This window comes from Arvicola amphibius, chromosome 6 (genome assembly GCF_903992535.2).
Source record: "Arvicola amphibius chromosome 6, mArvAmp1.2, whole genome shotgun sequence".
Lineage (NCBI taxonomy): Eukaryota > Metazoa > Chordata > Mammalia > Rodentia > Cricetidae > Arvicola > Arvicola amphibius.
Window position 1 is genome coordinate 134,385,750 of NC_052052.2, and position 22,194 is coordinate 134,407,943.

The 22,194-nt window shown below is 41.8% G+C and overlaps 1 protein-coding gene across 3 annotated transcripts in view; it reads left to right on the top strand.

Moving 5' to 3' along the window:
- Fars2 (phenylalanyl-tRNA synthetase 2, mitochondrial) overlaps positions 1–22,194 on the top strand; it is a 373,884-nt gene that overhangs the window by 112,358 nt on the left and 239,332 nt on the right. The gene's annotated exons all lie outside the window — the stretch shown is intronic.

The window sequence follows — 22,194 nt, forward strand, 5'->3', positions numbered from 1 at the left end:
TGTTATTGCATTCAGTTCAGTAGCCAGAATTCAGGAGAGATTTTATAACTACACTACAGCACGAAATAAAACCACACAGGCCCATGATACCTAGTTACTCCCTTCTGTCAGCAAAGGTATTACCATCAAGTGAAAGAATCTGGAAAGACATGTAGCTAATTAAATTCTAACCAAACTTGAGAAAGCCCTTTGCAACTCTTTTTCTGGGGGACCGTTGCCTAATAGAAATGATACTATTTAGACTTGGTTTCAAAACTGTGCATTTTAAAAATATGACTATGAATTTAATTATGAAAGAACCTTTTTTAAGGCTAGGAATATAGCTTAGTTTGTCAAGTCTTGCCTAGCATGCATAAAGCCCTGTATTTGATCCCTGGCACTACTTAAAACCGGACATGGTGATGTAGGTCTGTAAACCCAGTACTCAGAAGGTAGAGAGGCAGGATATCAGAAGTTCAAGGACATCCTCAGCCATGTAGTGAGTTCAAGAGTCGCCTGTGATACATGAAACTGCCTCAAACTCTATGTATATGTGGAGTCTGATGTTTTGGTGAATGTTGAGAGACTAATCAGTGAAGCACCAAACAGAGAGGTAGTGATGTGGACTTTTGCCTGCTCAGTGTTCCCTACCCTCTACATTTTGGCCCCCGAAAAGGGGCATTTGCTTTGTGATCTTAAAAGGCAATTTTGGATTGGGTACAGAGCCTTCATTTTCAGTGTAGACAAGAATAAGTCATTTCCCGTTGGACAAACTATGATTAAGGGCATGGTACCAGTTCATGATGAGGTGAGACTGGAGACGGAGGTGGCGTGAGTGTTGGAACTGTCCTTGGTTAGGAGGCTGAATGCCTGGTCACTCTTTTTATTCTTGTTACTGAGGCCTGCTTTATCTGCTAAGTCACTAAAATGATGAATTTTGAAAAATAAAAAGAATTCATTCCTAAGAGGTGGCAGGAGGTCCAATCTCTAATCTGCCTCTTTGAGAATAGGGCTGTAGAATATTTATGGGTTAAAGAAGTGGGTGGTTGAGAAAGAAAGGGGATTAAATACAGGGTAAGGAAGAGTGAACTAACTGCTGTCTATGAGTGGTTGTACACATGGCTCTTCAAAAGATGCCTATTCCGGGAAATGATGTTTGGTTTTTCTGAAGGTGGAGTTTTGGGTCTTTAAGTCAAGGTCACTCATCAGATAACTGTGTGGATCTGAATTAAGGCTTGATGTCTTCAACCTGGTTGTAGTAGGCCAAGGTTTTTCAAGTCCTGGGAAATGGCTTAAGCAATTGGCATGGCTTAGGGCAGTGACCACGTCTCAGCAACGTTACTGTTTAAAGCTCGTGGTTGTACTGTGTTTATATGTGATTTCATGATTGATGACTGATGATGATGACAGCAAATCACTTGAAGCCAGGGGAGCCTCAGAGTCTATCCAGGCTTCCCCTGGCTTTTCTTCTGCAGAGAGTGAATCTCTACACATAGCCAAAGGCTTCGTAGGTAGCTTTCAAATGTGTGAAAAGCTGACTGAGGATGAAGGGTGGAAATAGAGCCTGAGAACATAAGGCCTGAGTGGCCCTTGGGTGTTTAGAAACTCGGGCTGATGGTTAAAGCTATGATCTGCAACAGCTGAGTATATGGGGCACTTTCCTCATGTCCTCTGACTCTTGGTTTTCTTCTAGTTGAAGCAGACACAGGGATATCATGTTTAAAGTTCTTTTGTCAAAAGTAGTTGAGGTAATGTGTGAAAAGTGTTTAACGAAGTCTGACATATGATAACAATTCAATAGAGATTAATTTCCTATGTTTCAAGTTGCAACATTCAGAATTTTGCTAATGGTTCGAACTGTTTATCAACAGAGGGACTCCTTAATAGAAGTATTACAAAAGTTGCCTTCCATGTCACAGAGCCTATTTCCTACTGAGCTGAACTCCTTCCTTCATTATCTGTATTTATCTCTGTGTCCAGATTCTTATTTGAATGAATATATATGTATTTCATATATATATATATATATGTATATATATATATATATATATATATATATATATATATATAGAGAGAGAGAGAGAGAGAGAGAGAGAGAGAAGCCTGTAGACATGGTGCTTTTTAATAGAGAACGAAATGCTAAGTGTATTAAGTCTAAAGCAGTGGTTCCCAATTTTCCTAAAGCTATGACTCTTTAATAACAGTCCCTTATATTGTGGTGACCCCCAACTATAAAATTATTTTCATTGCTTCTTCATAGCTGTAATTTTGCTTCTGTTATGAATTATGTAAATACATAAATATCTGTTATGTGACCCTTGTGGGGTTTGTGAGCCATAGTTTGAGAACTCTTGTCGAAAGGCTCCGGTGTAGATGACTTTAGATGTTCCTGTGACCTTCTGTTTTCTTTGTTTCTAAACAGAAGATTTGAATGAATTCTAGGTTTTCTCCCTAAAGTTTCTTCTCAAAGGTCCAGACCTAAGACCGAAAGCATGGCTAATTGACTTGTATCAGTTGTTCCTTGGCATCCTTCATTCATGAGTTTTGTGATGTTTCCTCCCACAATAATTGTCTGAGACTAGTTGTTAATGGCCACCAGAAACACTGCTGTTCTGGAAGTTGAGCCTTACCAGATATCCTTGAAAATAATGACAAAATAACAAACAAGAATAAAGCAGTGACCCAGTGATGTGTGGTGATGATAGGATGTGCTCAGGTTGTTGCAAAGTTGTATGCATGAAATTTAAGTATCTTAAAAGAGAGGGAGACTGAAGCCATTGAAGAAGAGCTAAAATTATAAAAGCAAGTCTGAGAGGATTTGTTGTTTGGATTTGAAGTTACGACAACAAACTGCTGTGTTCTTAGACTTGAATGTGTTTTGACATCTGTAGGTAGACCTTTTAAACTATGTGGCTGGCAGTCCTACCCACAGACGTTATTTGCTGAATACAGTGATTTTATTTTCCTGCCTATCGGCATCCTGAAGAGACTGGCTGCGTATGCAGCAATCCTTGTTGTTTCACTGCGCTGTCTACCTGCCCTTCCACGTGTTCGCCCTTCCTTGGTTCTTGCTCTCTGCTTTCCCTTTCTGCTCTGTATTTCTCCAGTCCTTTCTCTCACAACAGAGAACTGTAGGAGAGAACTTTGTTTTGTTTTGGTGTTTTTAAGATCAGGTCGCAAGTAGTCCATGTGACCCTTAAACTTACTGTATAGATGGACTTTGAATTCCTGCTTTTCCTGCTTCGTCCTCTGCATGCTGAGATTACAGGTGTGCACTACCACACCCAGCTTAAGAGAAAACTAGAAACAGCATCATGATACTGTACCAGTTTTAGGCCTTGTAGAAGATTGGCTACGTGCCTAGATCACCAGAAAGCAAAGGTGCCCATGATGAAGCAGTAATGGTTAGTAGCAGACGTCATCTGAGCCCTGATTGTGCACTACCATTTCAGAACATATGCCTTTTATGCTATCTCCATTATAAACATGCAAGCAAAACTCTGAGGTAGATTTTGCCATAATCCCCATTTTTTATTTTGTCTATGACCGGAGAATCTGATCAAATAGCTCGCTTCTAGTACTTACCACTGTTGTGGTGGTTTATTTTTCAACTTGACACAAGCTAGTTGTCTGGGAAGTGGGAGCTCAGTTGTGAAAATACATCCATCAGACTGACCTGCGGGCAAGGCTGAGGGGCATTTTCTTGATGAAGATTGATGTGGGAAGGCCATGTTCACTGGGCTAGTAGGCCAGGGTTGTATAGGAAAACAAACTGAACAAGCCAAGAGGAGCAAGCTAGTAGGTAGCACGCCTCCATTATCTTGGCTTCAGTTCCTGCCTCCAGGTTTCTGCCCTGAGTTCTTGCTCTGGCTTCTCTTTACAAAGGATTGCAAATTAGAAAATGAAATAAGCCTTTTCTTTCCAGGTTGCATGTTGTCATGGTCATCATCACAGCAATAGTAATCAAACTAAGAGAGCCACCAGGTTATGCTACCCAAATAGGGAAGTGTGTGATTTTGCAGAGGTCAAAAATTGATTTGGAACAACCAGTTTTTCCTAACATGAAATGAAGAATGGATACCAATGGAACAGATGGAGCACACATTTTCACCTGTTTTATAGTCAGCTCCCTTAGAAGAAGGGCTCTACTACCTTGTATGTCATCTATGATAGAGTACGTATTCTTTTTCTTAACATAGTTTTTCTGTTGATTCTTTTGGGAATTTCACATCATGTATCCCAATCCCATTCACTGCCCGTCCTTCCATGTATACCTTCTACCCTTGTATTCTCCCCCACAAAAGAAAGAATAAGCCCACTTTGCTCCTCCATCTTGCCTCCCTCTCCATCACAAATCCTTTGTCAAGGTGGCCTTGGGAGCTGCTGTGTGTTGCACAATATACCCTTTTGCCTTACCTGTTTTAATTGCAAATGTTCATTGCAATAAGTTGTTTGTCTGGTTTACAGCCTCTGTCTTTTGGTACAATGTCAATACTGGACCCTCACAAAACCCCTCTTGGATAGATATTCTTGCTTTTGTCCTAAGTAATGGAGATTTGTGGTTATAGTTGAGCAGAACTGGTTCCTTCATATATTCCAGCAGATAATAGATAAGTAGATGTTGGAGTGGGCCAACTCAAAATCCTGCATGATAGGCCTGGGTGGTAGCTGAGTTGGTCAGCCAAGACTCCTGCTAGCACTGCCCCTCTTAGGTGAAGGTCAGGGCCAACTTCCCTGCCTCTTGAGGCCAGGGAGCAGCATAGTCAGCTCTCCCAGAACCAGTTAGTTCATCATGGCCCTACATTATCTATGTGGCTTTAGGCAGCAGTCCAGACCTCTGGCATCTGCATGGCCTTTGCTGGAAACAAGGACCTGGGATCTCAACATGGACCCCAGCTGCAGCAGGGCCATGGTCCCAGACATGGCTGTGGTGGCAACACAGGCCCAGATATCCCCTGACCTCAGGTGTCACTGCAGTTCTCTCGCATCAGCCTGTTCTTCACTACTGTCATGTCTCCAGTTCTGCCTCTTCACAGCACATGAACTGCTCTGCTTGCTTCTTTCTTTCTACCAGACATTTACTCATTATAGTGGCACCCTGCCTGTGCTGCCTGGTGGTGGCAGTGGTCCTCTGGCCACTGTCTCTACCTCAGATGACAGGCAGGCCTACAGTGCATATTCTTAAACATGAGATGAGCTTGCTAATGTGCATGCACACTGCAGTTGGCCTTGCTATACATGTTTTTATGTCTAGAACACGTGTTTTCCAAGTGCCTCACAGAACTGTATCTTTTCTCGTCTTCCTTGTATTCTGTATATTCACTGTGACGTTCAGGCTCCTAGACTTAGTAATTGTGATGTGAGTGTTGTCTATTCTCCTGATGATTTGGCTAACCACCTCATACCCCCTGGTGCTTTGAGGATAATATTGAGTCATGTCCCAGTACTACACAGTTTCCCACTGGGATGACTCAGGCTGATTCTCTCTATTCGTAAGGGGTATGGGATGCAAACATCTAAAGGCATCATGAAGGGATGATGACTGGATATGATTGTGCCAGGAAGAAATTTCTCATTCATTGATGCCTTGTGAAGTTCTGAAGATTATACATAGACCAAGGCAGAGAGAAAGGTCTATGGTAGAAAGTAACTTAAAATGCTGAATCTATGTCTCTGGTGGCTCATCGTGCTTGTCAACATGACCACGTCTGGAATCAATTAGAACCTAGGCTGTTGGGTACACCTGTGAGAGATTTCATTGATTGGCTCATTTGAGGTGGGGTGGCCCACTTTAAATCTGGATTATTTCAGGCCAGGAGACCCTTTAGATGGAATTTTCTGTCCTGCCTGGTCCCACAGCTGTTCAGTCCCAAAGAAACACACAGAGGCAGACTTATTATTAACTAGCTCTTACAGCTTTATTAACCCATAATTCTGGTCTCTAGTTAGCCACAAGACTTGGTACCTTTTCTCAGTAAGGCATTCTCATCTTGCTTCCTCTCCATCTGGCTGGTAAATGACTCTCTGCCTTTCTTCTTTCGAAAATTCTCTTAGTCTGGTCACTCCATCTATACTTTCTGCCTGGCTACTGCCCAATCAGTGTTTTATTAAACTACTACTAGTCTCAAATCTTTACAGTGTACAAGAGCATTATCCTATAGCATTTCCCCTTTTTTTTCTTTCCAAAACAAGAACTCTGAATCTAATCTCCTTTGTTTAGTTTCTTTCCTGGCCAATATCCATAACAAGACCCATCCTAATCTCGGCCATATCTGCTTGTGGAAGTCCACACAAAAGGACATGGGAGAAGGGAGCTTCCTATTTTTACCTGCTTGCCCTCACTGTCACTGGCGAATTCATCTATATCCTTCCTGAGTATTCTTTCAATGGGGTTAGATCCTATTTCTAGATTCCAGCATAGTCTGAAGACCAGCTGAGACATCCAGCCTCATGTGCCAAACAACTGCGAGGTTCTTGGCCTTTCTGTCAAGAGATAGTGATTGTTGACCTGTAACTCACTCTAATAGATCCCCTTTTAACATGCATATTCATTGTATCAGTTGTGTTCCTTTAGAGAACTCTTGACATACAGTTCCCTTGCCTCCTTGTTGAATTGTAAAATGGGCTCTGGGGAAACCTTTGTAAATCAATTCATTATCAGTTTCTAGTGCTATACAATTATTGTTTGCCTGTTTGTGTATGAAGTTTTTCTTACAGTCTTCCTAAGGGTAATAGGGAATAGAATCAGTATTGTCCCTTTGAGGCTGTCATGACACATAGACATAAAAATGATAATGGTAGCATGTGGTATTTGTAACAGAGGAATGAGTAATAGGCACAGTGAAAGAGGAGAGGAAGGCTTAGAAAGATTATCAGGAAAGGCTCAGAATGGAACATATGATGTAGAGGTTGCAAATGTGTCTCAGGATAAGTCAGGTTCCTGTTTCCCAGGGGTTATCTTTGGCATCACTGCTGCTCCCCAGTTGGTCTTCCTCTTGTGCTTTCCCTGTGTTAATGTGAGGCTTTTTCTAGTCTGTTTCTCTTTGGTAGCTCATCTATGCAGTCTCTGTATGGTTTAGTGTTAGGTCAGTGATTTAAGTTAATCAGCTTTTAAAGGTCATTAGCCTTGGTATAGCCTTGGTTGTTAGGTACACTTGACATGCTGTTTAATAGTTAGCATTTTAAAGAATGCTAGGCAGGGTATTAGATCAGGAGGTTACAGAAATAATAGAGAGTGCCCTTTCCTTGTAAAAAAACTTACGACTTAGTCCTTTGGATCCAGATTATGCCCTAGAGCTCATGTATTCAAGGACCGGTCCTCAGGCTGGTGCTATTAGATGTGGAGTGTATTGGAAGGAAGTCAGGTCATTGGGGGCATTCCCTTAAAGGGGATTTTGGCTCCTTCCTGTTTCTGACCTCTATGATGTGAGTAGTGTACTCGGCCACATGTTCTTATCGTGGTATGCTACTGCACTCCTAGTGTAAAACACCAAGCCAGCTAACCGTGAACTGCTAACCTGTTACCTCCCAAACTGTGAGTACCACAATGCTTTCAAAGTGTTGTGTTTGGGATAAGCCGAATATTCCCCTAATTTTGGTGTAGATGATGTCATAATTGCAGAGAAGATGAATAATACTATCATCAGCAGCATGTTTGCTCTTGACCTTTTTGTGATCTGCCCCACATCTAATCTTGTCTTGCTACCACTGATAGCTTCTGCTGTTTCATCTTTCCATTTAGTATGTTCTGTAAATGTCTTATGGTCAGTATGTATTTATATTTGGCTTCTTTCACTTATCATATAGCAGTTTCGAGTTTTCCCTCTGCTAACGTGTCAGTCATTGCTATATCAGTTCATTGCCGTTCATTTTGAATACTATTCTATTGTATAGCTACACTTCAGTCTGCTTACCCATTCATTTTTTAAAAGATTTATTTATTTATTTATTGTGTACACAGTGTTTAGCTTCCTTGTATGCCTGCAGGCCAGAAGAGGGCACCAGACCTCATTACAGATGGTTGTGAGCCACCATGTGGTTGCTGGGAAATGAACTCAGGACCTTTGGCATTTCTTACAGACTGATGATAAAGGTGTGTTTTATCTGAGCACACCTTTCCTCTTTATCTGAACAATATTTTTAATGAATATAAAATCACGGATTGATGGCTCTTTCCTTTCTCTTAGCAATTTAAAAATGTTGTTGTTTTTACGTATGGTTATATGAAAAGTATAATTTCATTTGCCTAATAATTGTTTGTCTATATCTATTGTTTTCTGTTAATTCTTAAGCTAGTTTCAAGATTTTTATTTTTTGCCTTCTTGATTTTCAGAAATGTGATTTTCATGTTTTTAGTTTTCTTTGAATTTACATGACCATCTTTTTTCCTCTTTGTTCTCCCACAGAGACCCCTTTTTATTTTACAAAAATATTTTTTAATGTATGAGAGTTTTGATTGTATGTGTCAATCAAAATTCCCTCCCCTCCTCTCCCTTTTCCTCCTCTACCCTCCTCTCTTCTCTTCTCCTCTCTTCTCCTCTCTCCTCCTTTCCCTAATTGCCCCTCCCTTTCCCTCTGCCCTCCTCTCCTCTTTCCTCCTGTTCTTTTCTCTGTCTTTCAGATCTGGTGAACCTCATGGAATGACCTCATGTTCACTGGCCGTGTCCTCTGTTATCTCACTTCTGTTTCTCTGGTCATCAAGTAACTTTCTTCCATAATGTTTTTGTTCCTTTGTAATTGACATTTGCTTGTATTTCACAGTTTCCATTTTCTGCTTAGAATGCCTGTGTTTTCATTCTTACAAAATTATTTCTTCTGAAAGCAAAACTACAATAGTCACTTTTAGATGATAACTGATAATTTCAACACCTAGCTCATCTTGAGACAGATGTCTGTGTCGAATGGAACTCTGCTTCCTGCTTCTTTGAACTAGTTTTGTATTATGTGAGGATGCTGTGAAGGGGACTTGTGTATGTTCTTGTTCGGTTTTAATCCTGTGACGACGGTTGGGATTTTAATAGATGAAGAGCTTTGGGTGTGCTTCTGTGCACAGTGATTCATGTCTCAGTGTCTCTGCAGTGCAGATCTGAGCACTTTCCTTCTGTGCACAGTGATTCATGTCTCAGTGTCTCTGCAGTGCAGATCTGAGTACTTTTGAGATTAGTCTGAAACCTTGGAGCAAGACTCACACTCTACTCAACATTTGCTGTACAGGTTTGAGTGTGTGCTGCATAGGCTTTTGACTGACACTTAAGATTAGAGTTTTCTACACATGTAGACTTAGAGCATCTGCTTCCTGACCCTCCGTGAGGGATAGTCTCTGTCCAGCTCTTGTAAACACTTCGTCTACATACAGACACAGGTCTCTCTCGAATGTGACTTGCCCGTGACGCCTGTCACTCTGCAACTGGAAATCACCTTTAGAGGAAAAATAGCACGAAGAAAGAAAGAAAGAGAGAGAGAGAGAGAGAGAGAGAGAGAGAGAGAGAGAGAGAGAGAGAGAGAGAGAAAGAAAGAAAGCGAACAGTGAAGAAATGCTTGCTGTGGATTATATTGTCAAGTTTTGACCTGCCTTCATAATTGACCCCTGTGCTTGCTTCCTTCCCGGAGTCCTCTGCTGGCTGTTTTGTGTACGTGCCCAGAGCTTTTGCTTTTAATCTGAGGGAGAGGTACCCTGAGGTGACCTGCAGGTGAGACTGTGCAGATGATCCAGGTCAAAGGACAGTTACATGACACAGGTATGTGAGTACCATGGAAGCATGTGGTTGTATTGGTGCCTCTTGAATATTAAATCTGTAGTATTGAGTAGTTTTAGTTTTCTTTATATCGCAATCATTCTAAATCCCTCTCCAGGAACTGTGAGTGGGTGGAAACCAACAGACTCCGTGCAGATTACTCCTGGGCTTGTCATGCTTAGCCCGGGTAGCTTTGTGACTCTCATGCTATTGTCGTATCATTCATGTCTCAACACTGGGGTTCAAAATAGTCAATCCTCTCTGGCATCCACCTCTGTCTCACAGTGTTCTGTCAGATTTGGTCCAACTTTGTCACACTGTGACAGTTTCTCCTGGTTGTGATGGTATGTTTTAGGGTGCTCTTGCTTGACTAGGAAATGTAGCTTGGAGCATGTCTGAGGTTTCCATTATGCCTTTTGCAGGGGATTGGATGTCTTGCCTAGTAGAGTTTTTAATCTAATCCTGTCCTTAATCCTGTTCACCCTCAAGTGTGGTCTTGCTAGTGTAAAGAGAAGGTTTCCATTCTGGCTTCGTCCTGGGACACGTGCTTTAGCAGTGGTTCTGCTGTGTGCTGCCTGCTCGATGTTGGCAGCTGAGTGCCTGCACACTGTACGCTGGGGAAATGGAGAAAAGAACCCATCTATGATTCTTATTTTAATCACCTAAAGTTTTGTACATTTGGTGACTGTATAAAGTAACTGCCTTTCAGTTCCCCACTCTTTCCCATCCATGTGAACAAATTGATGAAGTTGACTGGGAAGTACCAGTCAGAAGTCTATACATCTGGCCAGTTTAGATTGCTCCAAGCTGTAATTTCATCCAACCATCTAGTCCTTCCTTTGTCCACTCATGTTGCCCTGGAGCTTGGAAGCATTTTCTGCTGTGGGAGGAGCTTATTTCTCTGTTCTGCTGATTTGGTGTTCACCTTCTTGACTGCTTTGGCCAATAGGATATTAGCAGCTGTGTTAGGAAGACAGGCTAGTGCTTTGCTGCTACTGGAATAAGGGAACATTCCTCCTGCTGGTTTTTTAACACTGAAAGGCTCATACAGTTCTTCTTAGTCCAGCTGCCAAGCCTAAAGCCCTGCCCTCCAGATGCCTGGTGGTTGATGCATGCCTTGAGACTTTGTACCGTTTTGTTGTCCAGCGCCATTACTGAGTCACAAAATGTACTTGGTGGTTGTATTGTGCGTTCATTTTCAGCTGACTGAGATCTTGAGATTCTCTCCTCCAATTTCATTTCACATAAAGTCCAGGAGACCTCACTCATTTTTTTCCTTAGGCATTTCTACCCTCCTTTCTTCTTTAGTTTAGTGGAAAGGGTGGTAGAAAAGAGTGGGAGTTTTTCTACTTCCTTCTCACTGTACAGCACTCACTGAAATACTGTCTCAGCATGAGGTATAGTTTTGGTTCTGTGAACTAGGCAGGAGTTAGCAGTGCAGTTTATGTGGAGAACTGCACCCTCAGACGTTTTCACAAGCTACTAATGTAGAGGATGTGCTAGGTTTGGGGTAAGCATTCCTTAGAGATTAGTATATACTAGGACCCGGGTATAACTAGAAGATGGTGGACCTCTGAAGAGGTGGAGCCTACAGGGGTTTTCAGGTCATTGTGAGCATGCCTTTGAAGAGGATGTTGGGCCCTAGCAGCTTCCTTTGCCAAGTGACCCTACCAGGAGGTCCTGCCTCACCACAGGCCCAAGAGGTGGTGGGACCAACCAAACGTGAGTTTAAGCTGCCAAATAAATCTTTGTTCTTTCTAATTTGATTACATCAAGTATTCCATGACAGTGGTAGAATGTTGACTAACATGGCGTGTCTCTGGTATAATCCTCTTCAGTATTTGAATTTCACCATTCACAGGTAGAAGACACAAAAATCAGGAGAATAATTGTTTCATGAGAGCAGGATAAGTTTTGCTTTTGATAGTTGTGATGTTTTCAGCCCTAGGTCAGTGCCTAGTACATCATTAGTGCCTGTACACAAATCCAGAACGAACGGCAGGACAGACAAGAGGGGCCTCTCGCCCCTCATGGTAATCGTTAGGATCTTTTCCCCTGATAAGTTCATAGAAGCATAACAGTGGGAAAAAGGGGACCTGTTTTTTCCAAGTGTACCTTCCTTGTGCCATTAGCTGCTCTGCGTGATTCTGATTGTAAGAATACAAGGGCTTGGTGTTATGACCTGGCTACTCTCAGGGCTGCAGGTCTTGGGCAAGTCATGTGAGTCTCAATTTCTTCACTGAAAAATGAGTGGCCTAAGACAGTATGTCTAAATTTCCTTTAAACGCTCCAGTTCTAGAGTATGGGCTTCTAAACAGCCCCGAGTTTTTAAATGTCAACTGGGCCTCACATTCTGTTCTGTATTATCATGTGGAAAATTGTAGACCAGAAAGATTTTGTTATATATGGCCGGCTAAGGAGGTTTCTTTTTATCCTTTAAAGAAATTCTCAGAGATAAAACAAAATAGAACAACTAGAATGCTCGTATAATTGAATTGTATGTAAAGTATTTATGGAGCCCTTGCTTTATGGGATCTCAGCAGCTTTGCAGGCGGGTGTGATGTGCTCCCAGTAGCTAAATTTTATTTTCTCCCCTGCAAAAAGGCAATTTTAGAGGTTTAGGAATTATTTATGGTACTGTGAGGATAAACACAATCTACTAAGATATTTTCTTCTGTCTTTTTTCAGTATTCATTTCTGTAATTTAGGCTAGAAGCAACAACATCATGAAATGGTCATGTTATGCTTAAGGGGGTGAAGAATTGTCATAAGGCATAATTTTTGCTATGTTTTAAAATTATGACTTTTAATTGGCATTTTAGGATTTTGGTATCATTAGGTGTCTCTACACATGTACGCACACAGTGATGTTTATTAGTTCTCAGTGTTGGAGACAATGTGTGGCAGGCTCTGTGCTAGGTGCTGGGCACAGGGAAGGGGAGATATATATATATATATATATATCTCTGAGATATAGACAGTTCAGGAGCGAGAATGATGAGGAAGCCACAGTGTCCATGTTTCTGTAGGAATAGTTGAAAAGAAACTGGCTACTGGAGAGGTTGTACAAAGTCATCTTTTGTTGGATTCGAGGCTTGAGGTGAGCAGCAAGGTTGAATAACTGGTGGTGTAGGTCTGATGCACAGATCTTCTCCCTGTGCAGAGTATTATCAGGAGTGGAAGGCAGTTGTGCATGTTCTAGGGTGACTGATGCATAGGACCTGTTAGGGTATACCCACAGGTATGGGGAGTATGTTGAGGAGGACAACATCTAAACAGGGTCAGAGTTCTTCATTTTTGCTTTTTAATATAAATTTTACTTATTGTATGGGTATTTTGCCTGCATAAATGTCTGAATGTCTGTGTACAATGCTCATGCATGGTGCCCATGGAGGTCAGAAGAGTGCATTTGATCCTCTGAAACTGGAGTTAGAGATGGTTGTGAGCTGCTGTACGGGTGTTCACTTAACCACTGAGACATCTATTCAGCCCTAGGATCAGTGTTTGAAGGGCTTGGCATGCAAAGCAAAGCCCATACTTACATATCATTCTACTGGTAGTAGCCATCAGCGGAGAGAACTTGGGTAGAGAGACAATGAGGTGAGATTGATGTTGGCAGTCTGGCTTTGGTATGGTATGAGTATAACCACCCCTTCAAAGGATAGAAGACCAAATGGAAGGTCTAGAAATATGCATGATAGTACAGGGGTGAACGTGACAATGGGGAGACAGGGAAACAAAGTGCCAGTGTCTTAAAGGAAACAATGCAAATTGAAAACAGTCTGGGCATGATAATAAAATACAGATTGAAGGATAATTTAGTTTCAGTTGTGACTTTCTCAAGAATAATGAGCACATAGGGCTTTTGGGAAGTGTTCTCCTCTAGAACCACATAAGGTACACACCTCTTTGATGTGGGACTCCCCTCTGTGTGCTATGAATATGTGCACTGACCCCTTGTCAGCGGCACTTACAGTGGTGATACATGGCACAGCAGAGAGCGGTTTTGTGCCTTTTGGAAGCAGCTTCATTCATTACCTTTGCAAGTTCTTGATGCCTTTCATATTGTCATTTTGTCCTCATTGTCTTTTCTAGAAGGATTTGGGAAAGGTTGGCTTCTCTGATGGAGACTTAATGTTCTGATCTGATTGTAGATGCTGTAAGAACTTAAGGGCTTCTTAGGCCATCGCTCACCTCTGTGTTTGCATATGTAGTTTGCATTCATTCTGAGCTTTTTGTGTATTTCCTGGAAGAGTTTGTATTAATTTACATTTAAAAGTCCTATATTTTCATCTCATTTTTATCTCACCACTTCAGGTATACAGAAGTAAGTGAAAAAGTCACCAAATGTTGACTTCCAAGGCTTTATTACCTCAGACAGCTTCATTATGTTTGTAGAAATCTAGTGTGCTTTGAAGGAATTAATCTAGCCTTGCTTGCAATCTGTATATGTTTACATAGAATGAACAAACATTGCATTATGTTTCATGAAAATTCAATTATTTCTGTCTCCAGGAAACATGTTCTTCTTAGTATTTAATTCTCAAGTAAGTCAGCGTGATGGTTCTTGAACTGTCATAAGAGTTGGAGATTTGGAGCACATTGATTGTTTTTCATGATTCATGGAGAAATGGCTAGTTGCAGTTTCATTGGGGATCCTAATCTCCATCTGAGCATATAGGGACATTTGTCTCAATAGCACTGGGTTCATATAAAATCTTTGTAGATTTTTCTTAAGACAGATCGTTAAGGATGATGTTCTCATGGTTAATGCTTTATTTTGTAATGTAGAGTGATGTGGGATTTCGATCCATTTAGCCAATGACTTTTGGGACAGCAAGTCCCCCCCGAAAAGGGATACATCTGCTATGTTTCTATATGCTTCATTCTTTAGTTTGTTCTGTGGACAAGGCAGAGTGGGAATTGAAAATAGAAATCGTTAGTGAGGGGCATGCCTGTCTCTCCTGATTGCTTAGACCTGACAACCAAGAAGGATCAGTTTAAATGCTGCTTTTCTTTTAAAACATTTGCAGAATTCTGTATTTGACCCTAACACATGGTCTCCTGCTGTCTATTTTTATTTCAATGAAGTAATTATTTTGTAGACATTCCTGTTATGTAACACTTTCATATCTTTTATAGTTATATGCTTGGCATTTTGCATTTTACTTCTACAAAGCTCCAGTTTCTATGGAGGTAGGAACCATACTTAATTTTTCATTACTAGCTGTAACATTAAAATGCGTTGAAGAAAAGAGGGTTAGTTGTTGAGGTTCAGAGGCTGGTTGGGTGGGGTGGTGTCACTTACTGGTTGAGAGGAATAGAGTTTGGCTATGGATAAAAGTTGCTTGGAGATTTTAAGGAAAGGCATGGTACTGGAGCAGGAGTTGAGAATACACTGTGAAGAGTGGTGGCTTTGCCTCTGGTGACATAGAATCCATGCTTCAGGACTGGGAATGGGCTGCTGCTGGAGTTTTTTTTTTTTTTTTTTTTTTTTTTTTTTTTTTTTTTGAAGAAATCATGACAAAATGGAATAGTCTGCTAGGCCCTTCCTACCCAGTTTCTGGCCATCTGACTTTTCTTAAATATCTTTTGAGATTTGCTCTGTTGTCAGGCTTATCTGGGTTCTGGGGTCATCCTGATTGGCCTTTGTAGCTTAGGTTTACTGGCATGGATCACCACACTGAGGCCCCCCCCCCCATCTCCTCTGTAGCTTCATTGTGCCCCCACCCCCACCCCAGGGAGCTCATGAATATGCAGCACACCTGCTGCTCAGCACATCCCAGCAGGACCCTGGGAGTTCCTTCTGTTTGCTTGTCAAGCTGTGCTCCTTTGTTTATTCTTTTGCTTTTTCTTTATTCACCAAACATTTAAGAGAAGAGATCAGGTTTCTTTATTTTCTTGTCATCAAGTCTAACCTTTACTAGGTTCTCAGTAGATATTTGTTGAGTGAGTGAATGGATGGATAGATTTTGGCATAAAGCTTTGTTCGTGGACTTGAAAGACAGATTGTATGGAACAGAGCTGGGCGGTGGATATTGTTCTGGAACATCCACAGTAACCGAGGAGAGAAGAGATGGGAGCTTCAATTACAGCATGGCAGTGGAACTCAAAGGAGGAGATTCCTTCCAGAGAGCTGGCGAAGGAGAGCTGGTGGGACACAGGCAGTGAACAGATGTTGTCAAGGGCTGAGGGAGCTGAGCAGTGGGGAACTGATCATGGCATTCTCTGGATGCTTTCTTGGGGGCTCTGTGTTCTGATTAAAATTTGTCCTAATTGTGAATTAACTGCCTTGGTTTGTAAAACAACCTTCAAAGGCTGCACTGTGGTGTAAATTGTGGGACTCTAAGGCATCCTTTGCTTAAATGTTATTTACCGATTTCTTTATACACAATTTTATACATTAAGGCTACATGGCAGTGACATCTATTGATATAGATATATCTACATGAAATGAGAAGCAGGAGATAAAGGGGGGAATAAGGATAGGAAGATAATGAAGCTATTACAAGTTTGCAACAAAAAGACACATTTCTCTGAGTTGCTTCAGAGAGACTTTATATTTGCCTCTTAGCTCCCCATAGTAAAGGGAAGGGGGAAACAATTCATTAATACTATCTATAGTGTCTGCAAGATAAAACCTCTTTCAGGGAAGACAGCATTCTTGACACAGAAAGCCGAGGGAAATTCTCCCCTTCTCTGTGAGACAGTACATCTTATAATACAAGTAATGTGACATTCAGAGCGTTCTTCCTAACACTCCCCACACTTCTTACTAGAGTGGTAGGATTTGATTTTCTCTGTGTGACACATGATGAAATTAATTGTGAACTACCTCTACAGCCCACATCTGCAATTCTCTGTTACTTGTCTGTTACCTCTGTCAGTCAGTTCTTGATGAGTATTGTGTGTGGCAGGTTGCCAGGTACCTCAGGGAACCAAACCATGTGAGCTTTTTCAGAGCATCCCATCAGTCCTAGTGGCCAGCCCAGGAATTACCAAATGGAAGGTAGAGGTGAGTAACACACACACACACACACACACACACACACACACACACACACGTGCACACACACACATACTCACACACACATTTTTTATATTATTACTTATATTATTATGTTATGTATCTTCTTATTTATTCAGGAAGCTCCAGATTCTTTTGCTCACATACTTAGATTTAGGCAATGTTAGTTCCATTTGGAATTAATGCATCTACAATCCATTCCTTGGACTTGTGGACACGATTTTCTGTTGTCATTCCTAAATGCTAAGCTATCAGCTAATCCTCATGTCCTGATTAACCTCTCTTCATCTCCAGCTGTATGTACTGTTCTACAGGGAATGATCTCATAATGGTGGTCTGCTGCGCATGGTGTTTGCCTTCTCTCTGCTCTCAGGCCCTGTCAGCGCTCTTGTCAGTGCCCCAGAGTCTGCTGTGCTCTGGCCCTGACTGCCATGTAGCCTCCCAAGCCCACCATCCCCTTGGCGTGTGGCATTGCCACTGAACAGTGTAGTGATGAGCTGTGGGCCGGCTTCCTGCCGCCCGGCTCCCGGCCACCGGCTAGCTTATGCCCCAAAATAATTACATGGAAACTGTATTCTTTTAAACACTGCCTGGCTCATTAGTTTCAGCCTCTTACTCACATCTTGACTAACCCATATCTAATAATCTGTGTAACACCACGAATGTTGTCTTACCGGGTAAGATTCAGCACGTCTGACCTGGTGGCTGGCTTCATTGCATCTGTCTCCCTGAGGAGAGGCATGGCAGTCTGCTCCAGAGAGGCGAGGCATGGCAATTTATCTCACTTAGGAGAGGCGTGGCATCTGACTGAGCCATCTACCTCACTTCCTTCTTCCTGTTCTGTCTACTCTACCCACCTAAGGGCTGGCCAAGGCAGTTTCTTTATTAAAACAGAAGGCCCTCCCACATCAGAACAGCATTTTTGTTTTACCTTCTTTGCCGGGATGGCATGTGTCAGTCAGAGGACCCTGTGGGTCACCACCATCCCGCTTCTCTGTATCTTCTGTCTGAGCATCAGCACTGAGTGATGACTGCGAGCATGTATTTACTAGGGTCTCTGATTCTAACCTCCCCTTTCCATCACTGCAGAGCCACAGGAGCAAGGGTCCTGTTGATTTTTCTCCTCTGATGCCTTCCCTGCCCCAGTAGTGCCCATAGTGTGTGGTACAGATAGAGGTGCCGCAGTTGTTTATAAACTGTCACCATTGCCACAGGGTTCCCTTCCCTCGTCATTTAGAATTGTCTTGGGGACTGCGTATTTGTTACTTGTTCTTTACCCTGCAGATGGTTACCAAGCAGCTTTTTGATTTTTAAATCTTTGCAGAAGATTCCAAAAAGCTCCTCCAAAGATGACACAAACCCCTATTTATTGCCTTTCAAAATATATACACTTTTAGTGCCAAGGGAGAATTTTTGAAGCTTGGGTATGCGTTAGTCTCCAGGGAGCCAGCAGGGAAGGCCAGACTGTGAGAGTGTTAGTCGAGGAATGTCTGATGTGGCTTACTGAACAATTTCAAAGCAGAGTAAAGGAGGGAATCTCAGGAATTCTAAGCAGCGACATTGTAACACAGAGAGTTCAAGGCTTTCATTTCATTGACTCAAAATCAGGTGGTTTCACCCATCCTCCGAATTTATTTTTATTACTTAGTATTCTGTGTAGTGCCGCCTCTAACCATTTTTAGAGTAAAATTCTTTGGAGGTCTATAGACTCCTCCTTTCTAATTTCATTGCTCTTAATTATAGGGCATTGAAAGTACAGGGACTGACTATGGCTTGAAGATGGCGCTTTCTGTGTAGGATCAGGCAGTGTGGACCCAGTTCAGTCCACTTCCACAGCTGCACTGTGTCTCAGAGGGAATTTTGACAGTCCAGTTTCTTTAGGACTGCTATATTCTCAGATAACAGTTGCCTCCATGAATCAAGCCTCGTTCATTCATTAGTGAGTATTTGTACATCTACTGTGTGCTAGATACTATCCCATGCCCTTGAGATACATTAGAATGCAAACAAGTGAACTTTGTTTTCTTCTGTATTATATTCTTGGAGCTTTTGGAGGGCTTAATGATATTTACTTAAATATTATTTTATATTTCTATTATTCATATTAAAAGACTTTGTGAATGAAAGAAAGGGTGTGGCTAGAGAAGCCTTTGAGTGAAGAAATGGGTAGGCGGCATTGAAAATGGCTAGTGGATATGCTCCCCTCCCGGGCGTGAAAGTACTGAAGGGTTAGTGGGCCAGTGAAGGGTCACTGACAAGTCAGGGTGTCCCTCATCCCTGTCTCTGTCCCTCTTCTTGGTGGATATGCTTCCAGCACAGCAGTGAAGAGAGGGAGGTTGAGGGGCAGTTTCTCTTGCAATTGGACAGCTCCCAGCTGCAAGATCCAAACATCCTTACACCCCGTGTAAGTATTATTGGGTGTCCATGTACACCCTGTGTAAGGATTGTCAAGAGTCCATGTACATCATTTGTAAGGGTTGTCAAGAGTCTGTGTACACAATGTGTAAGGATTGTCAAGTGTCCATGGACACCCTATGTAAGGATTGTCAAGTGTTCATGTACACCCTGTGTAAGGATTGTCAAGTGTCCATGTACAACCTATGTAAGGATTGTCAAGTGTCCATGTACACCCTGTGTAAGGACTGCTTTGCTTGGTGGAAGCCTCCAAGCTTGGTGGTTTGCTTGGCATCTGCAAGGACTGTGACTGAGAAAAGGAGTCTTAGGTTGACTAACTCTGGCTTGGCTTCTATGTAGCTGCCCTAGTCCTCTGCCAATTCCATCATGTCCTCTGATCAGCTCCAGGGCACAGCTTGTATGTCTGTTCCTGAGGCCAAATCCCATTGGCTCTCATACCCTTGGCTCCAATCAGCCTGCCTCTGCCTTCTGCTCCTTAGGTTTGTCTAGGTTGGGTGCTCTGTAAATTACTTAGAATGAGGCCTACAGAACTTGGAAATGCGTCTTCAACTTGGTGGGAAGAAGGTTTGTGCAGGAACTGATTACACTGTAGATAGAATACTGGAGGCTTTGTTGGAGCCAGGGATTTTGGGAACATTGGAGGGCAGAAGCTTGTCTCCTGCTCAGGTCTGAGTGATGCTGTAGGCCAAGAAGAAGCATGCTCTCTGGCTCCTTGGCCAGCAGATACAGGGCCTCTCTAACTGAACATTAGTTCATAAATAGAAAGAACATGAGGTGATCAGCTCTTCCCACAATTACTAGTGAATAATTAAGAACATAAAACCAGAATTCTATTTTCCATAAGTCTTCAGTTACGTAACTCCTTGTATACATGGATACTGTTGAGGATCCACTTCCATCCAGACGCCTGCTAAGGACAACTTTTTATTGCTTCTTTTCTCTCCTCAGTATGTCTGCAGCTTCTGACTCCTGAGAATGGCAGGGAGTAAAGGATTATTTATTTCCCTTGTTATTTTTCATTTCATGAATCAACATGGGCAGATTTATAGTGTTCACAAAACATGCTGGTAGCTATTTGATTGTGGGGAGAATGAAATTTTGCTCAGGCAAGTGCAAATTTATCTGTTGTAGTGTGAAAGGCCAGTCCTGTATAAATGGTGTGATTCTGTCCTGAAGATAAATTTTAATGTAGATGGGGGTGGGAGTTTTTATTTTCCTTTGTTCTTACAGAAACATTAGCCTTATTCCTTCATCTTACTTTAAAATTAACGTGCAAAACGTGTTCAGTTGACTATATGGGGTCGGTTTCCATAATGTGTCTCTGTGTAAAATTTGAACATTGACTTATCACCTGTGTTGTCCAAGAGAACTGTGACCTTGGATCATGGGGACAGAATTAAGGGATCAGGATTCACCAGAGTGCAGTGGGAGATCTGCTACTTACTATGATAAGAAATTGTTCCATAGATTTCTGGAAGTGTTGACTCTTGGGTTTCTCTTGAATAAATTTGAATTCTGCTGAAAATGTTGGTATTTTTTAACAACTGTTTTAAATAAAAGGCAGTTGTTAGTGATCACCTCAAAATTATCCTAGATGTTTTATTTACCTGTGAAAGCCAATGTATGATTTTTCTATTTAGATTCCTCTTTGCTACTACAAGAGCACATTCCTTTTGCACCTGATCTTCCTGGACACAGTTGTTTTTGAGCTTCTCCCATCTGTCTGCTTCTTTCTTGACTGGCTGTGGCTGAGCTATTATTAAAGACAAGACTGGGGTATGCCTAGTTGCATTCTGGTTGCATTAGTGTACTCAAAAGCAGGAAGAACAACTGTGCTGAGCCCTGTGGTCTTGGCCATAGAGTGATTCAGAAGGTTCATGTCACTGTCCTTTTATAATTTTTGTATTGAAAAAAAAAAAAGACTTTTCTCCTTTTGTTAAAGTTTATTCAGTCTGGTTTACTGTTGATGGGTGTGGGAGTTATAGCATATAGGAATTGATAATTGAGGTGTCAACCCACCAGACTCCCGTGGAGATAATCCTGTCTAGCAAGGCTTACAGGACCACTGACCCTGAAAACCAGTTTCCTGTATTTGTAATTTCTCTCATGTGCCACTTCATTTCTTCCCTAAGAATAGCTTTGGGTGTTTTCCCCCTGCTTGTGTGTTTATCTTCTAAAAATATTCCATCTGTTGGGCACACATATATCTGTGAATGGTCAGAAAGATGACTCTTATTTTGATATATAGAAAATATACTAGGCCATGCTTCATAACTAGATCTATTGTCTCACGAGGACTGTAGACACTTCAATGTCTGCTTTGTTCCTTTTGCTTAGACTTACTGTACAAATAAGCTCACTTTCACCTCAGAGCAAGTTCAAACTAGTCTAAAGCCTTTTTGTCAATAGATCATAAGTTTAAAACCTTACTATGCACAAGGTCAGAGTCTCAGATGTCCAACCAGGTTGCTAATACAAAACACCCTAAGAAAAGCATGCCAAGTCTTCAGTTGCCAAATCTGACAATAGACTTATGCCTCCAAGTTTGTCCTTGGGCACTGTGCTACGCCCCCCAATCTGGTCTTAGTCTTCCTTACTCCTGTAACCTTGGAACCTTGTTTTGCATGGTAATTGGCTCTGCCCTCATCGCTTACCCTAGGAATGTGCTTTTGAAATGAGGGGTAAAACTTGTAGCTTTTTCTTTTGTTCCAAGCATCCTGTGAGAGAAGAGTTTTTAGGGTAGAGGTGAAGACGCTAGGAGGAATTAATATTAGGACAGGAAAATTAAAATAGAAGCAGATAAATAAAGAGAATTGTTTAGAATTGCTTGGTGTGAGAGACTTCATTTGCCCTCAGGTACTCTTAAGTGCCTTTCGCTTGCTGTAGTGTCCAGTCTGAACCCTGAAGAGGACTTTGGGACTGGAGCCCAAGGTTCCTCTTTGGTTTAGAGAGTCAAACATTTCTATGAGGTTTGGCAGCCCTGTGATGCCTTCCTGTCTCCACATCTTCTTTTCCTAGAGCATTGGTTCTCAATCCTAA